General features: G+C 45.5%; 1 protein-coding gene across 4 annotated transcripts in view; it reads right to left on the bottom strand.

Annotated features, from left to right (window-relative positions):
- Nucleotides 1-21,436, bottom strand: part of AUTS2 (activator of transcription and developmental regulator AUTS2) — a 791,277-nt gene that overhangs the window by 686,345 nt on the left and 83,496 nt on the right. The window lies entirely within an intron of this gene.

Here is a 21,436-nt window from a genome sequence, read left to right on the forward strand (position 1 = left end):
TCTTGCAGCTTAACCGCCTTTTTTTTTTTTTTTTTTTAATTTATTTGTTATATTACCATATTCCTTACCATATCCAAAGTGCAATAAGCAATGGTCAGCTGCCCACGCCAATGCCACAGGCAAACATTCATCAGAGCTCTAATTACTGCCAGTGGTGCAAAAGGTCTGTCAAATTTAATACTGGCAAAGATTTGGGCATGTAAAGCTGAGATTTATCATGCTCTTGAATACCCTGGATGGGGATTTCATCTTTGTTTCTATGGGGGGTCATGGCAGCGCATGCATCAGTTAATGACAGCGTCAATTTTATCATTAAGAGGTTTTAAGGATCACTAGCACTGCCCAAGCTGACCAAAGAGGCCAGTTAGTTTCCCTCCTTAAAAACATCCACCACTGCATCAGTCAGGGCCACAGCACAGGTAGGAGGACAGGGTACTCTCTTCTCTCTTCTCCAGCTGAGTTTGGAAGAGAAGTGGAGGTTAAGGAGAGTTATCAGATGTGTCCCTCTCTCTTCATCCAAGCAAGACTTTCCAGCTAAGCTCAGCCAGCACCATGGCCTGCCCAGGAGGGACCTCCCAGGGTTCCTGCAACAACAGCTGTCCCCCCATGGGTTTGGGGCAGGAGGAGCACTGAGGCTGTTTTCGTCAGAGCTTGCACAGTTCCCTACCTTTAAAAGTCCACCGAGCAGACAGCGGCATCATCTCGCTGCTCACATGTGAGATTCCAGATCAAACACAGCCTGGCCAAAAACACCTCCGCCAGAAAGAGGTCATCCTGAGCAACTAAGCACCACAGAGGCTGAACATCAGCCTAGAGACCTGCCGGGGATCCTCAACAAGCCGAGCACATTGCTGCGCAGCAGGATTTTTTAAGAAACACCTAGGCTGAGTGCCTTTTAGTGACAGGTACATTGGAGCTCAAGTCTAGAGTCAGAAGATCACAGACAAATTCTGGACTTAGCAAAGCATTTAATGTACAGCCTCAGGTTTCAAACCTAAAGTTCCTCTTAGTTTAAATTATAGGTCTCAATCCCTAACAAGCAGGGGCTAAAAGCCGACATCTCTGTCTTTGGGCTATTAGCAGAACTTTAAAGCTCTACGCAAAACAACGACATTTGTTGTTGGTACATCTGGACCTACAGAGCAGTTTATTCACAGCACGTTGCAGTCAGTCCCTCATTGCTGCCAGACTCGTATTGCTGCTTGCTGATGTGTTCTGACTGGTGCCGAGAGGTCCTAAGGCTGAGTGGAGGGACTCGCAGCAGACAGAAAGAAATAAGCATTTATCTGAATGCCTTTTTTACGTATGGCTGGTTATTTTTTTTATTTAGTCTTTCAAAGACACTTTAGACAAGGTGAAGCGGTCCGTGTGCTGCAGGGCAGCACCCTGGCCATGCCCCAGCTCCATCTGCCCCATCCTGGGAGTCCGGTGTGTCCTTGGCAGGAAACCTGCCCGTACAGAGCAGGGGCCCTGGCCTGCCCCTAGGCACAGGATACACCCTGTATTCACCTGTAAGCAGCACAGATCTTGATTAAATACCATTGATTTCATTTCTACTTATCATCCTCTTGGTTAGGGTGACCAGAAAATCAGCAGTACCAATAGGGGAGTCATGCCCCCATTTCCTGAGGGAGGAACAACGGATTAAATGCACAGACCTGCAGCGGATGACAACATACACCATCTCCCCATACTACCAAGAGTGAAACACTGGCTACACAAAGACACACATGTGATTTGTGCACCACAGCTTAGAGAGAAAAACCAGGCCCAAAAGTCACCTCAGCAACAAAAGATTGCCTGGGTATTTTAATTTCCACGTGCTCACAGTGTTTGGAAGTCGGTGACGCCATCACATTCACCTGGCAGAAGAGCTCAGTATGTTTTATACGTGCTAACAGACACATACAGGTTTTTCTTCATTAACATACATAAATAAAACATACCAGAAATTGAAAGGCAAAATATATATGTTGATTCTTCCCTGCAGAGTTTATTTTTCAATCTGAGAGTCCTTTTGCCTTCTCAATACTAGAATGCAGAACCACATCTAAGAGCTACAAGGTTAGAGGAAGCACTAAAAACAAGCAACCAGCAATAAAACCCACACCCATAAAAAATGGATGTTTGCGTGCTTGGATGCTGAGTTAGTAACAAAACATTACTGTTGACCGTGGTTCCCCATTCCCACCTTCCCCCAAGCACATTATACGCAGCACAGAACAGGCAGTGGTTACTCACAGACTAGCGATATCCTTCCCCTCCGCTTAGCGGAAGATATAATATCCGCAGAGGACAACAGCCCGTTTTGAAGCCGTTCGGGTTAACAGGCAATGCAAACACCACTCATCACCCTTCGCTCGCACGGACTCCAGTAAACTTTGCAATGCCCACCAGGAATTCAAATGGCTTTGATGATCAGCATCCATTTGCTGTAATTAGGGAAAATAATAGCTCCTTCCAAAAATTTTTGCAGATCACAATCTGTGAACTGAGAAACAGAGTCAAAAAGAAAATTCGTGACGTGGTTTGAAAATACACCCCAGATCAACTGAGTCCCTTCACCAGAAACCTTTCTCTCTCCCTCCAGCTTGACTAAAGGCTTTTCACACCTTGAAAGATTGTGATGGAAGTGAGAAAAATAGGCTCTTCACCCAAAGAAATCTGTTAGACGACAACATGTGATCTATAAGCAGGGAGGGCTTTTGTCTTCAAGGCAGCTTTGTGCCTTCTGGCCCAAATTCACTTTGTGAGCGTCAGGGAGCTGCTGTGAGCCCAACTTGCTCCCACAGGCAGGTCACGAGCCATCAGTGGGGGAAAGGCGGTAACATGCCATAACACCAACGTGTCTGCAGAGCCCACGGGTGAGCCCAAGCCTCAATCTCCAAGCCCCACTTTGCCTGTCCTTAGACCACCAAGCTACCCCGGGCGTACCGAGATACTCCTTGGCAGAAAGAGGGAGCATCTGGGGAGACCAACGCATGTCAGGACAGTAGGACGTGCCTTGGTTCCCCTTTTGTGTGCCATTAAATGGTGACAGGCATATCAAGCGCTAATCCTGGCTGGACAGCAAAGGAGCCATGGGGATGCTCTTATTGCACTGTCGAACCGTGGGCAGTCAGTGTCGGAGGGGCAGCATGGGGGACTGCAGCTGGGAAGCTGCCCTCACGGCCCTGGTCCAAGACCTTTCCTTCTCCAGCCCTGGAAGCCTACTTCAGCAGAAGTTACCTTGCCATCTGCAGTGCCAAAGCATTTCTTACATGGGCTGAGTCCTCCCTCTGTGTCGGTTTAATCCCTGCAGTTGGGCCATGGAGTCAAGCACAGCCCGTGACTTACAGCCTGAACCAGAAGTGCCTGCGGACCCCTCGCAGACATCATGGCACACGTGTGGCTGCGTCCTGAGCGGGACCTGCAGCAAAGCCTGCACTACCATCATTTTAGAAAAGAAACAGAAAATACAGAAAGCAGAGCAGCATGCACCCTTAACCTCCCCACCTCACCCATAACACAACACCTGGTAACATCCAGCTTCAGCCCAGCCATCACTAGCTATCAAGGAACACCATGCACATTAGACAAATTAAACATAACTTCAGAGATCACACTGAAAGACAGACTTGACCAGGAGACTGAGTTTAACCCACTCCTCCCATGACATACATCCGAAGGACTGGATCTGGTTCCCAGAGGAGGACAAAGTAAGTCTGTGGTGTCAAGCAAAAGAAGGGAGCGATGGAAAGAGGCTCAAGTGATTATGCAAATCAAACTGAAATTGAAATTTCAGCGTAACCTGCTGGGAAGAAACCCACAAACTAGGGCAATTAGAAGAAGCAATTATTACTGGATATAAATAAGAGAGATAATTTCATTTCTCATTGAAGCTATAAGGGCTTTGGGACCTCAGCTGATGGAGCCAGAGAAGTTTCCAGTAACACAGGGGGTGGCTACTGCTTCTTCTCTACAGTAATGACATGTGTCTTATTCCCACAAGCAAAGATAAACCAGCCCATCTGTTTACACTGTGGGGCAGAGTTTTACCTTTCTGGCCCCAAAGACCCCAGCCGAGATGTTCAGCATATGCTGCTACTGCGGTGCCAAATCAATGGGAGAAAAAAAAAAAGCCCCCTTTTTGGCACCATCTAATATTCAGGGAAATGGACTGGATGGGGAGTTAAAGACAACTGAAGGTTTCATGCAGTCCCTTGTGAGAAATTATGACCTATTTCCTTCCTTTTATTGTATATCCTTCCTGAACTGACTTTTGGATCATTCGATATTAAAAATGCATTGCCCTATAAACAGGCAGGGTAAAGAAACATCCCTTGCACTTTAAATCACTCTGCTCGAGATTACATTCAAGCCTCATTACTCTAAAGAGACCTGGGATCCTCTTCCAAATGACTGAACTGGGGCAGACATTTTTCTGACAAGATCCTAAAAGTATTCAAGTCCACCCAGGCAGCAACGTCTGGCTTTTGTCTGAAAGAAGAGATTTCTTGTTCTGAGCAATGCTACAAAAGCAATGTCATGTCATGTTTACTACTTCCCCTCTATTGACTTCTGCAGCTGGTGAATTTTTTATGATAGAAATTACAAATATTTAGCCTGCTGATGGCAGGATGAGCCAAGTATTCCCAAGGCTCATGCACACCAGTCTCCTTTGTTTCCTGGTTTCAGCTGCCCATGTTAGATCTGCTTACATCCTTGCATCTGCTGGCACAAAGATAGGAAGACTGCACGTAAGCCATCCATCCTAGGGAACGCATAGCTACACCGCAGCCAGCCTGCAGAAGGGGGGTTTCTTCCCCTCTTTGCATGCTCCGCAGCATGCTCCAGAGTGAAATCGTGGCACCGCGCCAGCCTCCGCCCACATTGCCAGGGCAGGGAGTGGTTTATGCCAAATACGAGGCCACAAGTGACAACCAGGCTGCCCCCCGCGTGCGCACAGACCCAGAACCGGGGCTCACCGTGGCGGCTTCTGGGCTGGCTGGGGACGGCCGCTGAGCCGAACACAAGTCTGGTGGTAAAGCAGGGCAAATCCGTGCTCGGGAGATGCTACAAAGTGCGTAAGAGTGCCAGCTGTATAGTGTGAATAGCTGCTGCCAGTTACATGTCTTACTCTCCTTCTCCAGTGCAAGGGTTTGGTTTCAGTTTAAGCAAACATCATAAAATGAAATTTCTTAGAATTTTCTTAGGAATGTTTTCTTTTTTCTCCAAATAATATCTTCATGATGCACCGCAACATACGAGTTGAGCAACTCTATTATTTTTTAATTCCTCCATGACAGCTGCTGTTTATTACTAATTGAAACATTTTATCTCTTTGTCTAGATGAAAATATCTGTGATTTGTGTTGCAGAGAAAGCATCCCCCACGCTGGCACAAAGGCCATGTCTGTATTACGCTCTGGAAACATGATGACAACGTGAATTAACATATCTGAAGCAGCTTTAATCAGTCGGCTCCAGCAGCAGAAGGTAGCAGGGTCCGTACTGATACAGCTGAAAGCCCAGCAAGGGCACGCGTTGACGTGTACCTGAGCAGCCACCCAGGCTGAAGCTTCTGCCAATGCATCTTCATTATCACTGGCACCCAATTTAGACAAATCAATGGTAGACGGGTATTCCAGCGTTCAGCTGCAACCCTTGGGGCTGGAGCACGCGATGGACGAGGAGAGTCTGAGGAAGACGTGTTTGTTCAAGAGGAGGCTGAGGGGGAACCTTCTTGCTGTCCTCAACCTCCTAACAGGAGGCTGTGGAGCAGACAGAGCCAGGCTCTAGAAGAGCAGACCGAAAGGACAAGCGGGTTGCAGCACGAGACGCGGCAATATCAGAAAATAACTGTCACCACAGCAGTGATCCAACACTGGGAGGCCGAGGTATTGGCACCCTTGGATGTATTCAAAACTCAGCCTGAACAACCTGATCTAACCTTGAGGCTGGCCGCCTTTGAGGAGGGGGCTGGACCAAAGGACCTCCGGCAGCCCCTTCCGACCTCCACTACTCAATGATTCAAATTGTGCTTCAGCTCAACTTCAGACATATCAAAAATATCAAATTTTATTATTTGGTAATGAAACACTTTGATGTAGGAGAGCAGGGGTTTCAGTCTATACTAAATAGCAGCTGCCCTTAATGATTCAAAAATAATCATCTGTATCTAAATACACATATTTTATAAATGTAAATAAATGCATTAGCTAAATATCAAATCACACCATATTACGCTAGCTCAATAATATGATAACCCAATGTACTATGAAATGCAAAAAGAAAAAAAAAAGCTATCAGCAAAACAGACGCACACATAAAACCACCCTTCAAAATTCCCTAGTTGAATTCTGACATTTTCTAGATCTACACATTTTTATTTCCAAAATGCTTCTCCATGGAAATTAGGTTGAAATTGACACATTTTTCTAAACATTTCCATTTATAAAAAATGTTTTGTTTTATTTTTAATCAAAAAGGTTTTGGAAGAAAAAAAAAACAACTTGTTTCCAGCTCTGGAAACACCTTCCCTGATACTGTGAAGAACAGAAAAAGGAAAACGCTCCGGGGACTGTGATAGCACCCAGTTTGGAATCGCAAGAGGTATACATGGGATGTGTTTGTCCCCTATATATGGGACAACTCCAGGCTGAGCAATCGCTACCCCGGTAGGTGGAGACCTTCAGGGACCCAGCCGCATGTACCAGCCGTGATGCTCCTGCCTCTTCCCCCTTGGCAGGCACCAGCGCACGGCCAGAGCCACCCCTGGTCCCTGTGAAGCTCCCCAGGGGGCTGAGCACAGCCCAGGGAGACTGGACTCGCTCGTAAAAGATTCATCTACTCCGTTTCCCTGCCAACAGTTAGTCTACATTATTGTACAAGCTGTACTGAATTATAACATAATAGTGGAAAACACACCATGTCAGACCTGAGGGTGGCATAAATCTATAAGTTTCCCTGGAAGCCAAACCGCTATGCTGGTTTACACTAATGAGGCATTTAGCCTGTATTTTTAATCCTAATATCTCGGTATTTTCCAAATTATCTAAGCGACAGAAGTTCCGAGTTACAGATGCAGCATCCTACAGGTTGCAAATTGGAAAAAGGTGACACGTCAGCGAAGATCTCCTCTTCCAGCACTTTTGCCATACATAATCCTTTCACCTGTTTCCAGTTTGTTTGGCTTTTTTAGGACTGAGTGACTGAGAAAAATCACAGTGTTTAAATCACTGCGCACAAATAAATCACTGGGCTGTCTTCTCTTTCCCAACTCATTATATACAAATGTAATTTTTTTAAGAGAAAATCTCATCAGCCCAAGGATTCAGTAAATTAGAAACCAATTACAATTCGAAATAGTAAGAACTGACCCAATGTTTGTTTCTTCCAAAGCCAGCACCTGGCAGCTAGCACTACAGCATCCCTGCTCTCTGGGTCTGTGCAACATCTTATTCTCTTCTGAGGGTGAGATTCAACACTGGATAGAACTCCAGTGAAGACAGGGGAGATACGTTGCCCAGGCTAGGCCAGCACCCCCGGCCAAACCTCCCGGCTCTTCGGGCTGAAATTGCAGAGTGTCAACTTCCTCTGGAAATGGAGACGGGCTGCAAACCCACATAGAGCTGCTAGATACATTCACGATACGATCAATCGTTTCAAAGAAGAGAGGCACATGATAAGCAACAGGCTTGTATCTGAACGACCCAATGGACAGAAGAATGCTTTTATACATATATACATACATATCTATATATAAGCATCTATATACACGTGTATATAAGCACCTTTCACACGTGACATTTCCCTACAGAGGCTCACAAAGGACCTCTCCATCCTTCTGCCTCCCTCTGCCTCCTCGCTGTGCCCTCCCCCCTGCTCCATCCTCCCCTTTCTGTTTGCCATCTGGTACCCATCAAAGGCAGTTAGACCCATGACACATGTGTGCCTACCAAATCCTTTAAACCTGACTAGAGCCCTGCTTTGTTTCTTCCTCATCAGAAGCCACAAGGAACCCTGATTCGGTACATCTGGACCTTCTAATAGGGTAACAGCCTGGCTATGCCAACTCTGCTTTCTGTCTGACTCCATCTTAATGATTCACAAATCACAAAAGAATTGGGAGGGGAGCAGAGCCAGCACAGCAGCACCGCAAGGATGGCGGCTGAGAACAAAACGGTGGCCACAGATATCGTTTGGATGAGTGCTGGCATACAGCAAACTGATATATTCCTTTCTTATTTCTATACACGTCCCAGTGCTCTAATTTATTGGTCTCTCGTCGGGTGACTGGTGTTGCCAGCAAAGCTCCCAGGTTTGCAGTTTGCCCTGGAAACGCAGCCCAATATTCCCTACGTGAAGGTGCCACAACGACAGCAAACTCCATCTGGCTGCAGGAGCCTGTGCTCGGATGCGACGCCACATTCCCAGGGAAACGTAAGGAAATGGAAACGGCTCCTCCCAGCTTTAATCAGCATACTCATTTAGTGCGCTGCTGGTAATGCCTGTGATTTTATTGCAAAGGTTTGCACAACTAATTTTTTCTTTACTCTGGCTACTCTCTTTTTTCTGGCTACCCTTCCAGGAGTCACGTGGTTCAGGATTCTCAGCTTCCAATAAGAAGAATTTCTAAATATCAGAGAAGGACTTGAAAATATGACCCAGTGACAGATTTAAAGCCCTCTTCTTCCTTTCCATTTGGATGATTTTTAAAGCAGTATCACAGCTTTACGTGGGGTCTAACTCCTGAATTTTACATTACAGGGCTAGAAATACTGTAAAAGTCAATGAGCTGATACCGTGTATTACATCCAGTTATCCCTCAACCAACGCAGAGAAACCCCCTGCTGCACAGCATAAGCTCAGCATGGTCAAAACCATGCAGAAATACAGAATAAGGCATAGCACTGCTTTATCATTGGCGCTGAAAAGATCCACAAGTGTTTCATTTCTCCATTTGCGATGTTACACCTTCAGCCCCCGACCTCCAGGCATGCGGCACTCTGTCCACATACGACAGAAACTACTCCCATGTATCCCTTGTCAAGCAATACAATATAATCCAGCCTTTACGTAAACATGACTCTCTCCCGCTTTCATCTGATCCTGAGACCAACACAGAAGGCAGAAGTGAACGTTAAAAGATAACCCCAGAGCTGTGGCTTCCCGCGGGCAGGTGCTCGGAATCCCACCCCATGGCTCTCCTCCTCATGCCTTAAAATGGCCACGTTTTCCTCCACAGGCACACACACACGCAGAAGGATGGGTGGTTTTGATTGTTTGACCAAAATAGGCCATTAAAGACAAGACATTAATCTGTCTGAGAAAAAGGAAAAAAAAAAGCTCAAGAAAATGGGGGGGGGGGGGGGGGGCTTGACTTCACGCCAGGAGCTTCAAGACTTATATTTATTTATGCTTTCCATGGGAAAGCCGTTCTGAGGCGGTAATCCATGACATCTGGCAAAAGAGTAGGGAAGGACCTTTACTGCAAGTTGACTGATATTTTATCCAAAAAGGGGAAAAAAAAAATCTCTAATTGTGAGTTCTACAAGCAACCACAGCAGACAGGAGACCTTGGCAGACTTTGAATGCGTGTTAAAGGGTGGGATGTTGGACTGTCCCCACCGCTGCTCCTCCGCAGCACAGAAAACCTCTCTGGCCATACGGAGAGCAGGCAACTCCACGGGCTGATTGCAGAGGCATGACAGTAAGCAAAACTTGAGGTGGTGGATGAAGAAATTGCACAATAGGGATAATTAGTCCTTCTAAACTTTCGACTGGAGGGCTGGGAGAGCGCCTGCAATTCCCCAGCTAGGGGAGAGCCTTCAAATCAGCTCGACTTCGCCCCAGCAGCTCGAGCTTTTCACTGACCCATCTCTCTGAGCCTCCACGTGGGACTCTGGTTTCTGATACAAAGCAAATAAACACGAGATATTTCTTTTTCAAACAATAGGACGACTCAAAGTGGTGTGCAGCTCTGCAAGGCCAAATAGACATCGACTCAAAGTCTGAAATTAATATGGAAAGTGATTCATAACAGGAGGAGACAAAACAAGCCTATTCATGCTACTCCACGTCAAGCCATCTTATAGCTATTTTGGATCCAAATCCTCTCTTCTTTTCCAAAACCACAAAGAAAAGCAAACAGATGTCAGCCATTGCAGATTTGTGAAGAAATGAAACGAACAGCTCATAATACCAGTGTTTTTCTTCAGCGCTTTCCACCTAGGGACACGAAGGCATTTCTGCAAGCGTGCGGCCGCCTCGCCCTGCCGGGTGGGTCAGGGGCTGCCGCGGCCGGGGGGAGCGAGCCGAGGCCATGCCTGACCGGTCTGGGACTGGGGACGGTCTCACGCCCAAGCTCCGAGGGCCCCATCCCATTATTTCCTGCCGAGACATTATGGGAAGGGACCAGATACGCTGTCAACAGGCATAGAAAAATACAAGTATTTCAGAGTTGAGGGATAATTTCAAAAGCACATGCAGGGCTCAACCCTTTTCAAAAGCAGCTTTGAAGCACAACAGCTTCGGCACTGCTCAAAGTCAATGAGTGAGACAGAATCCTAATTGCTTTACAAAATGTTACCCATATGCAATTAATATTATTGTGAAGTACTTTTGATTTTAGTTTTTTTAAATACGCTGGGTGTAGATATTGTAGCACTGAAGCCTGTCACTTCCTTAGGTGTTTTAAAAGTGGTAGTGATTTCTAAAAAGCAAATCTAAATATTGATCAGAAACTCCTCGGTTATACACAAAAGCATTCTTTTATACAGTCCTCCTCTTCTCCTCTCATCTATTTCATGGCAAATTTTGTGCCACTAAGGCGAGACAAACCCTTGGAGGCCTTGCCTCCACTTGGAGACAAACCCTTCAATGCAGCCTGTGTCATGTGAATATAGGGACTTTGGTTTTGGGTAACGCTCTGGCTGCTTCTAGGACAAATGTGAACAGCACCCTAGAAGCAAAATTATTTCACTCAGCTTCTGCATTTTCCTTCCCTGTGCTGTTCTTTATTTTTGTGTGTTTGTCGACATGGCACCGGAGAAGCTGCTTGCCAGACCGCGAGGCTGCTGCGCGCAACTGGTGGCAGCCACGCACAGCTGGAATAGGGCAAGTGAAGTTGCCGCGTAAAGGTCCAGACAGTCGAAACAACAGCACGACCCAGCTATCGCAGCAGGTCCCAGAGGTTACAGATTTGCTTAATAGAAATTAGGGGTAGAGAGCTGTGTCAGGAGCTGCTGTCCCTCTGGGCCCCACCGATTCCAGACACGAATTACAGCTGAGCCCCGCTGCATGGCCACGAGCCCACCTCCCTCTTCCAGCGAGCAGGTCTCCACGTACAACCCACAGCCCCTGTTGCCGGCCACGCAGCCAAAGCGGCTACAGAAAAACAGAAGTGAGCAAAGTCTGGATTTTAGGTTTGGTTTTTTTTTTTTCCTACACAAGAATAATTAATCTGTTGTTTGCCTCCAAATGCATTCAGAGAAGTCAGGAGATGAAGGGAGACAGTCTTGTGGCAATCACTTCTTCATTAACAGCTACAGAGCTAAGTGCCATTTTAAACTCTGTTTGCTATTCAAGTTTCCTCCTTTTTAGAGGATGTACATCTCTGTATTACTAAAATGACTAGGATTACCTCATTTAAAAAAATATAAATCCAAGATTGCAGTTTTCCACATATCCCTCCCCTGCGTAACTTACTTTAATTTCTAATTTACAACTACAAAATATAATCTTACATTGGAATTTGCATAAAAATGAACAGACCTGCAGCAAGATATTAAATTTTAAATTTCCACGCTAGGGTGGCCAAGGAATATTAGTCTATCGAAGAAGTTCGTGCCTGTAAACTCGAGAGCTAGTAGATGTAATGAGAGGAGAATTTGTACACTTCAGTGAAACCAAGCTGATTAAAAGGCTTTGATGCAGTTGTTACAGAGCAAGGGTACAAACTGCACATACTGATAGCAGGGTTGCTACACAAACAGACCAGTGCACCATCTAATCCAACATTGTGTGGCCAGAGCCAGCCAACGCAAGCAGTCTAAAAAAATTTTTAAAAATTACAAATTAGTGCTAATAAAGCTCTACAGCAAGCTGCTGGCCTGAAAAGGCTTGACATGAAACCACTGGTAAAAATTTCTTCCTATTTCCAGCTTCTGCCCCTCAAATGGAAGGATGGACAGGCAGGGCTCTCTTATCACTGGGCAGGATTGTTGCCTTTTCATTATTAGATTAAATATCTCTTTTTTAAGTCTGGCTTTGCTGAGTAGCATGTGTCCCTGTCGGAGCCGCATGTTCACGATGAATAATTTGGGGGCTGCGCAGTTGCATGAGGAAGATCAACAAGCAGGACAGGGCTCCTTGGCTGCCCGGTCCATGCCAGAGCCACAGGCACTGTCACCTCTAAGAAGCCTCTTAATCCAACGTCACACGAAAGCCTCCGCCTTGGACCCCACAAGACAGTAAATGGGGCCGATTACAATTCCTGTTCTGTCCTTTCCAAGGTCAAAACCTACTGCAGAGCGTCACTGGAGAGCTTCCATCTCCTCCAGGCCACCCACAGGGCTGGAAGGAAACCAAAGCAAGGGCAGAGGCTGAACAGATTACACACATCGTATTTCAGCCCTTAAAATTATCACTTGGGATCTCATAGGCGTGGCTAAGCCCCGACTAACAGCCGTGTGAGCGGGACTGGACTACTACCTTAAAAGAAGTTAGAAACCTAAGGGGTTTCTGCCCTGATTTCAAGGAGAAATGCCCCCTTCCCCAGAACTGCTGTTGCTGAACATGGCCCTGGGCAGGGACTGGCATGCCCAGGGCGAAGGGGCCGTGCAGCACCCGGCGTGCCCCAGTGATGCCCCCCCGCACCCGGGCTTCAGCCTTTCACCCCCCTCACTTGCCTCTTTCTGTCTAAATGCTGCTCGCTGAGCATCCCTCCTTGCTGTGATCAAAAGGGACAAGCAATCATTTCCAAGACAGACAGCGCTTTGTTCTCACCAGCCTGTTTTTTGCTGCCAGACTCCCTTTGCCTGTACCTTTGCAGGCTTCACTCTGTGCCTCTGTCACCGCATCCTCTGTTAGTTACTCAGCTGTCAGACACACATCGTTCTGCTACCAGCTACCTACTTTCTGTTGGCTTTTTAAAACTTTGTTAGCTCAATTGCACACTCCAGACTTTCATTAACTTGTCTTTGCCACAAAGAAAACAAGGATTTAACAATCCTCTCATTCCTTACCTGGTTATACCTCAGACAACTTAAATTTTTTTAAGCTAAAGTGTTTTCTAGTCCCTAATCCAGTAAACCATATAGCCTATAGATCGCTGGAGTGATATTAAAGGTGCTTTTTCAAGCCAGCAGAAAGATGAAAAACAAACACCCTGAAACTGGGATGAACCATCTCACCTTCCATGGTTGAATTTGTTGGCACTCGGCCTTATCTGCTCTCCGGGGAGCTCCTGAGATGCACCTGGAAGCTCGGCACAAAGGACTTTATCCCCTGCACCAGTCCTGAGCTAGCAGACAGCAGCAGGTCCGATCACTACCATCATCATTTTGGGACAACTGCCCTGACCTTCCATGTAGCCACATCATCTTTGGCGGACACAAAGGCTCCCAGTCTGAACCACAGCCCTGAGCTGGGCGAGCAAACACCACGGGCACTTGGTGGAGTGATGCCACACAAAGGCCACACAAGCATCCGTCACTGCAGACAACAGGTACTGAGCATTGGACTTCAAAACAGCCTCCAGAGAGTTTGATGAGCCAAGAGCTTGACCACCTGGGGAAAAGGACGGCGGTCAACCACCTCCTCACGTGGCCACTTCATGCAGAATGCGTCCTCGAACAGTGCAGCCTGATCAGAAAGCACATGAATCTAAGATGCAAAAAGACTAATCCATAAGAGGTAAGAGTCCAAACCAAGAGCTAGCATAGGAGAAATCTGGTGTCTTAATGTCACTCCCTAGCTTGTACAGCAACAGCTTCTCTGTTTAGACAAATCCCAAACAAATCAGAAATAGCCCTTGGCCTCCTCCAGTTTTGAGCATCAGCCTGACACACTGGGTCCCACTCCAACACAGAACTGATATAATGTCTGTGTATGTATTTTTCCCCCCAAATCCTTAAGATGTCCTACCTAAGACGAGCATGTTACCAGGACCGGTTACCAGCAGAGCTGTTTGATGACCCAGCTGCTCAAGCTACAGCACTCAGTACAGATCGCTCAGGGTATTCTGCCTTTGAAGGTCACCTTCAGGCTCATCACCAACAACACATAATATTAACAAAAAAAAAAAAAAAAAAAAAAATCAATAAGAGTAATTTTCTCATTAAGAAAATGATTACTCTAAAATAAGATCCAAAGAGTGCCTTAAAGACAACTGCTTTAGATAGACCCCACGTATAAGTTAAAGACAAGCCCTCCTTAAAAATATCCACAGAAATATTTTCATGGTTTCTTTTTTCTCTTCATTTGAAAGAAAACCCTCTGTCACATTTACACATTAAGCCCCCACACGCCTCTGAACCACTGAGAAACTAACCAGGTAGCATTTGCGCTAATGGTGATTTTCAAGGGGCTGGACCATGGAAATCTATGGACAATTTCTAGGAGATCTCTAAAGGGTAATAAAGAAAATCAAGCCTATGGCCAGCAAGCTTGAATTCACTGTATGCACCTTGAGAAAAACAACAAGGGGCTCCAAAAATAAAGGCAGCAGCTACATGCTAGTGAAGCTAAAGGTGAAAAAATACCAGACAATTAAGGCACTTATGACTAAGGTGCTTTGGGTTCAGCTTCTAGCACTGACTTGTCCTTATCCTGTGACCTTCACCGTGCTCTCCAGAGTCTCCGAAGAGACTTCTGCATGTAAGGACTTGGACACCTAAGCTACGCTTACACTCCTAAATACCTTCGAGCAGCTGAGTCTAAAACCCTTCAGTGCTTCAGACACACATCAACTAAACAGAGACATTAGTATTCCTTCTTCCTTTCCACCCTATTTGAACGGTAATTGTTTTAAGATACTGACCATTTTTCTGTGCGTGCAATCCTTCTGAGCTTGGTTTAGTGTAGCATATACATATTTTTAAATCCCCTCTGCTGACACGTATCCGAATGAGAGCACCGTGCCAGCACAAAAGTACTCAAGTGAATCTGATCGCTGTCATCACAACGTTCAACTTGAGTGACACGTTAAACATTTAAAACTGAGCAGCAAAGAGTTTTTGGACTAAAACCGAAATCCTGGCGTAGGTTAAGACATAGGCCAGGGCTTATTTTTCCCCTTGACTTTTATCTTCAGTGTGATCTTCCAAAGCGTGGGCAGGAGGAGGGCAAAGAAGCTGCTCAGCCATGACATGACTCGTCCGACCAACACAGCCATGCAGCGGGGGAAAAACCACGCTTGTGTGCACAGCCGCGGATAAAGGGTACACAGAATGGAAGCTATTACTTTCAAATTTCCCGTCCTTTTATTCCCACGCTGATTAATATAAATCAGAATCATTAGCAATCATTTTGTAGGCAATCAGAGAATGCCTGGGCACAAGAGCTGTAATTTTCAGAAGATTGGTTCAATTCACCTAGATTGTGGCACCACTGCACACCCGTGCAAGAAAATAAAATATGCACATCCATGCCAGAAGATGCCAAACGCCAAAACTCATCACCAATCTTCAGTTCTTTTACCACCACTTCAACTTTTTACTTGCTCGAGGTCAGCAGGGGGCTGGAGGCTGCCTGCGCGCTGAGGCCAGCTCAGCCTTCCCACGCTGGCAGGTACAGCATGCGCCGGCTTGGAGGCTCCCAGCAGATGAGGTTTTATTGTAACCTGCAGTTTACAGGATTGGTGCCGTGGTTCAAGTCACAGCAGCTCATTTTGTAGACGCCCAGAGTCCCAGCTCTGCCCCAAGGAGGGTCAGCCTTGTGCAGGACGGAGGACTGCAATTACCACACGTGGCATTTGCTCATGACAAGCAGAAAACACTTCCCACTCTCCCAGGTTTAGTCTGCGACTCCTGCACCACCACCAGTGCTCACCTGCCTTAGAAAGCAGAAGAGATGTTGTGTACCACTTCTCCAGCATAGTGCCGGGGATGCCCCAGAGCAACTTAAAATACCATCAGCTAAACCATTAGCAGGTAAAAACTCACGCCAGACAGCTCCACACTGGAATCAGCCACCCCGTACCACTCTGCACTGGAGGAAACAGTCTACTCGTGGCCATCACCAATCCCTAAAATGGTACCATTGCACAGCCCTGTAAACCACCTCCCGTGTGCCAACCAGACTATATGCTGGTCATTTGTGCACACGTTTCCATGCACTGGGTACCTAAGGAGCACGCATAGGAGGAGGGTGGCTTTGGCAGTGCACATCTTGCCCATTTTTAACTTCATTTGAGTCTCCAGGGCAGAGACTGCTCAGAAAGACGCAAAGGGAAGAGCTCGCCGTGGCCACGGACAGTCACAGCCCAGCCCAGGAGGAAAGCTCTGCATCCTGCTCTAGGTCTGCAGGTGACACAGCAGCAAGGAGAGCCCCGTACCTAGGGAGACTGAGCAGCAGCAGGTTCTCCTGCGCGTCCTGCTCCCTGCCTGCTCCGAGCAGACGGTATTTACGCTGCCAGCAACATGAGTTAACCCACAGTCTTTAATGAGAACAGACCCAATGCTCTGAAGAAGCCTTTTGGCACAAGCTCTCATCTATATTTTAAATTCATGCTTAAGAAGGCCAAATCAGCTCTGATGCTGGTGTTTCTTCAGCTGTTTATTTTGATAGTCCTTCTTGGCCAAAGCGCAGCCAAGACTTCGATCCCACCACCCAGCACAGATGTGCGGGGCACACAGCAGTCAATTACTTTCAAATAGAGCCATACATGGTTTTCTTGAAAACATTATGAAGAAAAGCTGTCAGTCCTGAATACATATTATCTCTAATTAATCCCATAAAAAAAATTAAAAGGATGGTTGCTTGGTAGCGTTGCGAGAACCGTTTTGTAATTAATATGACCTTCATCTCCATATGGTAATTAGCAAACATTTATATTACCATTAAAAAGACCGTGTTCATTACATAACCTCACTTTTTTCTATTAGCTAACAGAACCAGTAAAACTAATTTAGTCAAAGCCTTGAACTCTCACAAATACTCCAAATACATACATTCAAAACTACTTTTTTTTTTCTTTTTTTCTTTTTTTTCTTTTTTTTCTTTTTTTTTTTTTTTAACCTACACTTGCTGGCTGATTGCAAAAACCACCAGAAGATGTTTATTGAGGCTCTGGCCGATGCACACGCTTCCTCCTCCCAAGGAAAGGGCTCGCACATCGGTGTGCCGCAGCAGGACGGGGGTGCCCCATGTCTGCTTGGGGGAACTCAAGCAGCGAGTCCCCGTGCACATCCCGGCACCCTGTGTTATCTGCGCTCAGGATCACAAACTGGGGAGTCTCCTGCCTTTCCGAGGGGACGCAGACCCACGTCTGGGTGATGCACACGTGTGGGCAGGGACTTGGAGGGACACAGTTTCCAGTTCTGCTACCAGCACATGGAGCAGCCTCTCGCATCCGTTTGCCCCCTCATCTATAAGCAACGGTGACGCCATCTCCTTTGTAAAGGCCGAAGGGAAATGTCTATAGAAAAAACTAAGATTTCACTACTAATACCAATACAAATCTATTTCCTCCTCCTTGAGGCCAGATTGTTCTACTTTGGGGAACAACTGGCGGTCAGCAATTCTATTGATAGTTTCTCTGCTTATATTAATCCAAAATTTCCTACGCTGTTTTTTGCATGCTGCAATCACTCCTACTCCCTGGAGTGACTCACCGTTTAACTGGTTTGCTAACAGAGGACCCAATGTATCAGTCAACAACAACAACAAAAACCCATTATCGCAAAGTACTTGTTTTTTAGAGAGGCAGGAGAACTTGCGGTAAGTCATTGAACAAGAACTGAAAATGCAGGGGATAAATATAATTGAAACCAAAAAGCACATTTGCCCACACACTTCCCTACTCCTCTAACATATCTCCCAGAGTAAAAAAACCCAAAACTTCTTGTATCTTGGATTCTGCTAATAACAGTTATACTTTACAAACATACATTTCCTGCTCCTGATGAAAGTTGACAGCTTGCGGGGAAAGGCATGGGGGGGAACGACACCAAACGACTCATGCTAATCAGTGCTTTCATCAAAGAGTATGACATGATGTAAGTCTAATCCAAGGTAGCTTTCTCTCTTACTTGCAAGCTGTACATCAACTAAAAAAAAAAAAAAAAAAAAAAAAAAAGGATTTACTAATTGGAAAGATGATATAAAAATGCTAATAAGGCTGTTAAGTTGACAGGGCTGGGAACATCTTAATTTTATATACATGTATGTTTGTATGTGTCTCAAATAATTCTGGCACTATAAATGACTTATCTAGGACTAACAAAAAGTATGTAGAAATGAGAAATATATTTAGCCACCCTAACTGGGAATTACAGAGGAAATCAAAAGGCCCCCAGCCCTCCCTGGAGCTCACCGAAGCTGGACACACAAGTCTCACCATCTTTCTCCAAATTCCATCAGTTTTACTCCCTCGCAAGCTCCAGGTTATTTCCCATTTTTCACTTGGTTTGGGCTCCCACTGAATGGCTCAAGTGCATGAGGTTAAAGAAATACATGTCCGGGTTGATTAACTTGAGCAGTGGGATGTCTGATAGAGATTGCTCTTACCAGTCTGCAGACAGTGCCTTGTAAACCCAGAATATTCACACGTGCTATGTGCAGCTGTGCACCAGGAAGGTGATGTTCAGAATTTAACCGAAAAGAAACACATAACTCATGCATAAACACTACACAAGACTTCAAAGCAGTTGCCCTTTTTTTTTTTTCTGAGGCAGCCAAAAAACATGTAGGATCGAGCCTGACGACAGCAATGTACTGTAAACTTATCATAAAAGCAGGATGGAGAAACCAGCTACCAGCTGTGAAGAATATTTACAACTGTAAATATTATATTTCGACTGCAGAGCAAGTAAATACCACGTTATGGAAATGCCTGCTTTATCGATCAGTTCATCAGAAAGGAGAAAGAGAGAATATAATTTTGCAGTTTTCAGCAGCACAGCATTTTGTAGACATTGAGACTGTATTTTTGAGATACTGACTTCTGTGAATAGCAACACAGAGATCAACCTGCTGATGAATGAATGCAATAACTTCTGTTCCAACACCTGCAAGGAATGCTGTGCTGCCACTTATTTGGGGAAGAATGCAACTTAAATAAAGGGAGGGTGGGGATAAAAATAAAAAAAGGACGAACATTTAATTTCTGTTCGTTTTATTTATTTCCACTTCATGGTATCTCTTATGACACCAATCCAGGGCAATGCCCACATGTGAATTTTTAAGTATTTTCCATCCTAACAACAGCACAGCCCTGCCCTGTTGCGCCAAAGAGAGAATCCACTGGCACCTGCCCGTAGCATCAAGCAAGGAGGGAATGGCAAAACAAACCGTACGTACAGCAATGCCCTTCATTTAAAGCTACAAATGGAAAATTAATTTTCCCGTCTTTTTCTGCACTTAAAAAAAAAAACAAAACAGCATTAACCTATGTACGGAGATTAATGCAAATGCAACTATCTTGTTTTAGTATGACCTATCCAACTTTTAGTAAGACTAAGAGAGATTCGGAGTAATTAGGAGCTCGTTCAATAGCCAAAATTTTATGACTCTGAATATTAACAACGTCGGCATTCCTACCAGCACACCTCACAGCTACTGCAGTGTAAATCCTCAGCACTATTGAAACTGGGTAAGGGGAGCCTGAATAAGATTCATTTAATTTTTAAAAAAAATCACCTTCTCTGGGAGAAGGTAGTAAACAAGTGTCAATATTATGCTGTAGCCTACCAACATGAATGACACTGCAGAAACGTATCAGAGCCTCGGAAGCACCGGGAGATACAAGAAGCTGCCAAAAATCCCGCCGTACAAATGAGATTGTTCATGGCTATGGGTGCATCTAGACAACAAACCTCTCTTATTTCTCCCCACCCCTCTTCCAAAAGCAGACCCAATGTCTATGCAGAACTAAGTTCCTTTTTGCTGGCTTTAAATGAAACTTAAGTAATGTAGTTAATCATTTAACCTCCAAATTTCCAAGTTTCTCTCCACTCTGGACAGCAATGGCAAACATCTATACTCCCTATGGCGAGCGTGCAGTCTGTTTGCCACATAATTCCAAGTAAAGCCAAGTGGAGGGGAGTATAACCTGTACTGAAAAACGCAGCACAATCTTTCATTAGTTTATCAGAATAGAACAAGTTTGGCAGAAACATCTTTCATTTCATAAAGATCTCTATACAGCTGAAAACTTGACAGCCAGTGGGAAAGGTATCTGGTACCTCCTCAAGCAAGGCAGGTCTGAGAGCTCTGGTGTCTCTTCAGTAGAGGCGCTCCACTGTTTTGGGACATGCCAAGGTCAACTTGGCAGAAAACCTTGATGCTAAGAGCCTCTCCCAGGCCATTTATTCACTCTGCAGTGACACTTCCCACCTGAAACCAAAAGCAGAGCAAGAGGGGAGCAAGTTTCACCCCAAAGTGAGATCTGACTGTTATCCACTACCTCCTGAGGAGCAACTTCTTTCACATCAGGTCAGTTAAACCGGTCTAAAACCAGAGCAGTTGCAGTCCAGCTCCTCACTCACGAATATTTTGTGAATTAATTATCCTTCGTTTGTGTAGGCTGCCCAGATTTGTCAAACAAGGACAGCAGTTCCAGCGGGCGAGAAATCAAAAGAGAGACCAGGAGACGACTTAGCGAGAGGCTAAAGCAAAAGCTAGCAATGTGCGGCAGCATATATTAACCAGCAGAACAGCTTGAGGCATGCCTGGAAAACGCCGAGTAAGTGGAATTTAATTTCTGGCTTAATAATTCCTTTCTTTATACATGAATTTTGCTTAAGAGAACATCAAATCCCATTTTCATTGGAGATGGCTGCATTTAATCAGCAAGCTGAATGGTAACTGTGTAATGCAGCTCAACAAATGAAAGGGGTTTAATTCTGCAGCCCAAGGCAAGAGCATCCCCTACGCGGGTCAGTCCCGGTGCAGGATCTAAGGAGGACTTCCCAGTTTACACTTTTTCCGACTCAGCTCACAACACATCCAGACTAGAAGATTCCCCAAACAAATGCAATATTTTTTGGCTTTTCAACTCCATCTCCATAGAGTCTATACTACCCTTCATCTGTAACCCTGGGACAATGACAGGTTCCAGCTACCCTCTGCTGGCTTTGGGGGTGTCAAACAAATATTTTCCACTGTTTTGAGGTCCTCTGGTCCATCATTATGCAGCTAAGAGCTGGATCCTGCTGCAGATGGGCAATTTTGGAACGTAAAACAACCACCAATAAATAGTATCAGGCAACTGCAGGCACAGCACAGCCTCG

This window comes from Nipponia nippon, unplaced genomic scaffold (genome assembly GCF_047370975.1).
Source record: "Nipponia nippon isolate SJK-2023a ecotype South Korea unplaced genomic scaffold, ASM4737097v1 scaffold_15, whole genome shotgun sequence".
Classification (NCBI taxonomy): Eukaryota; Metazoa; Chordata; class Aves; order Pelecaniformes; family Threskiornithidae; genus Nipponia; species Nipponia nippon.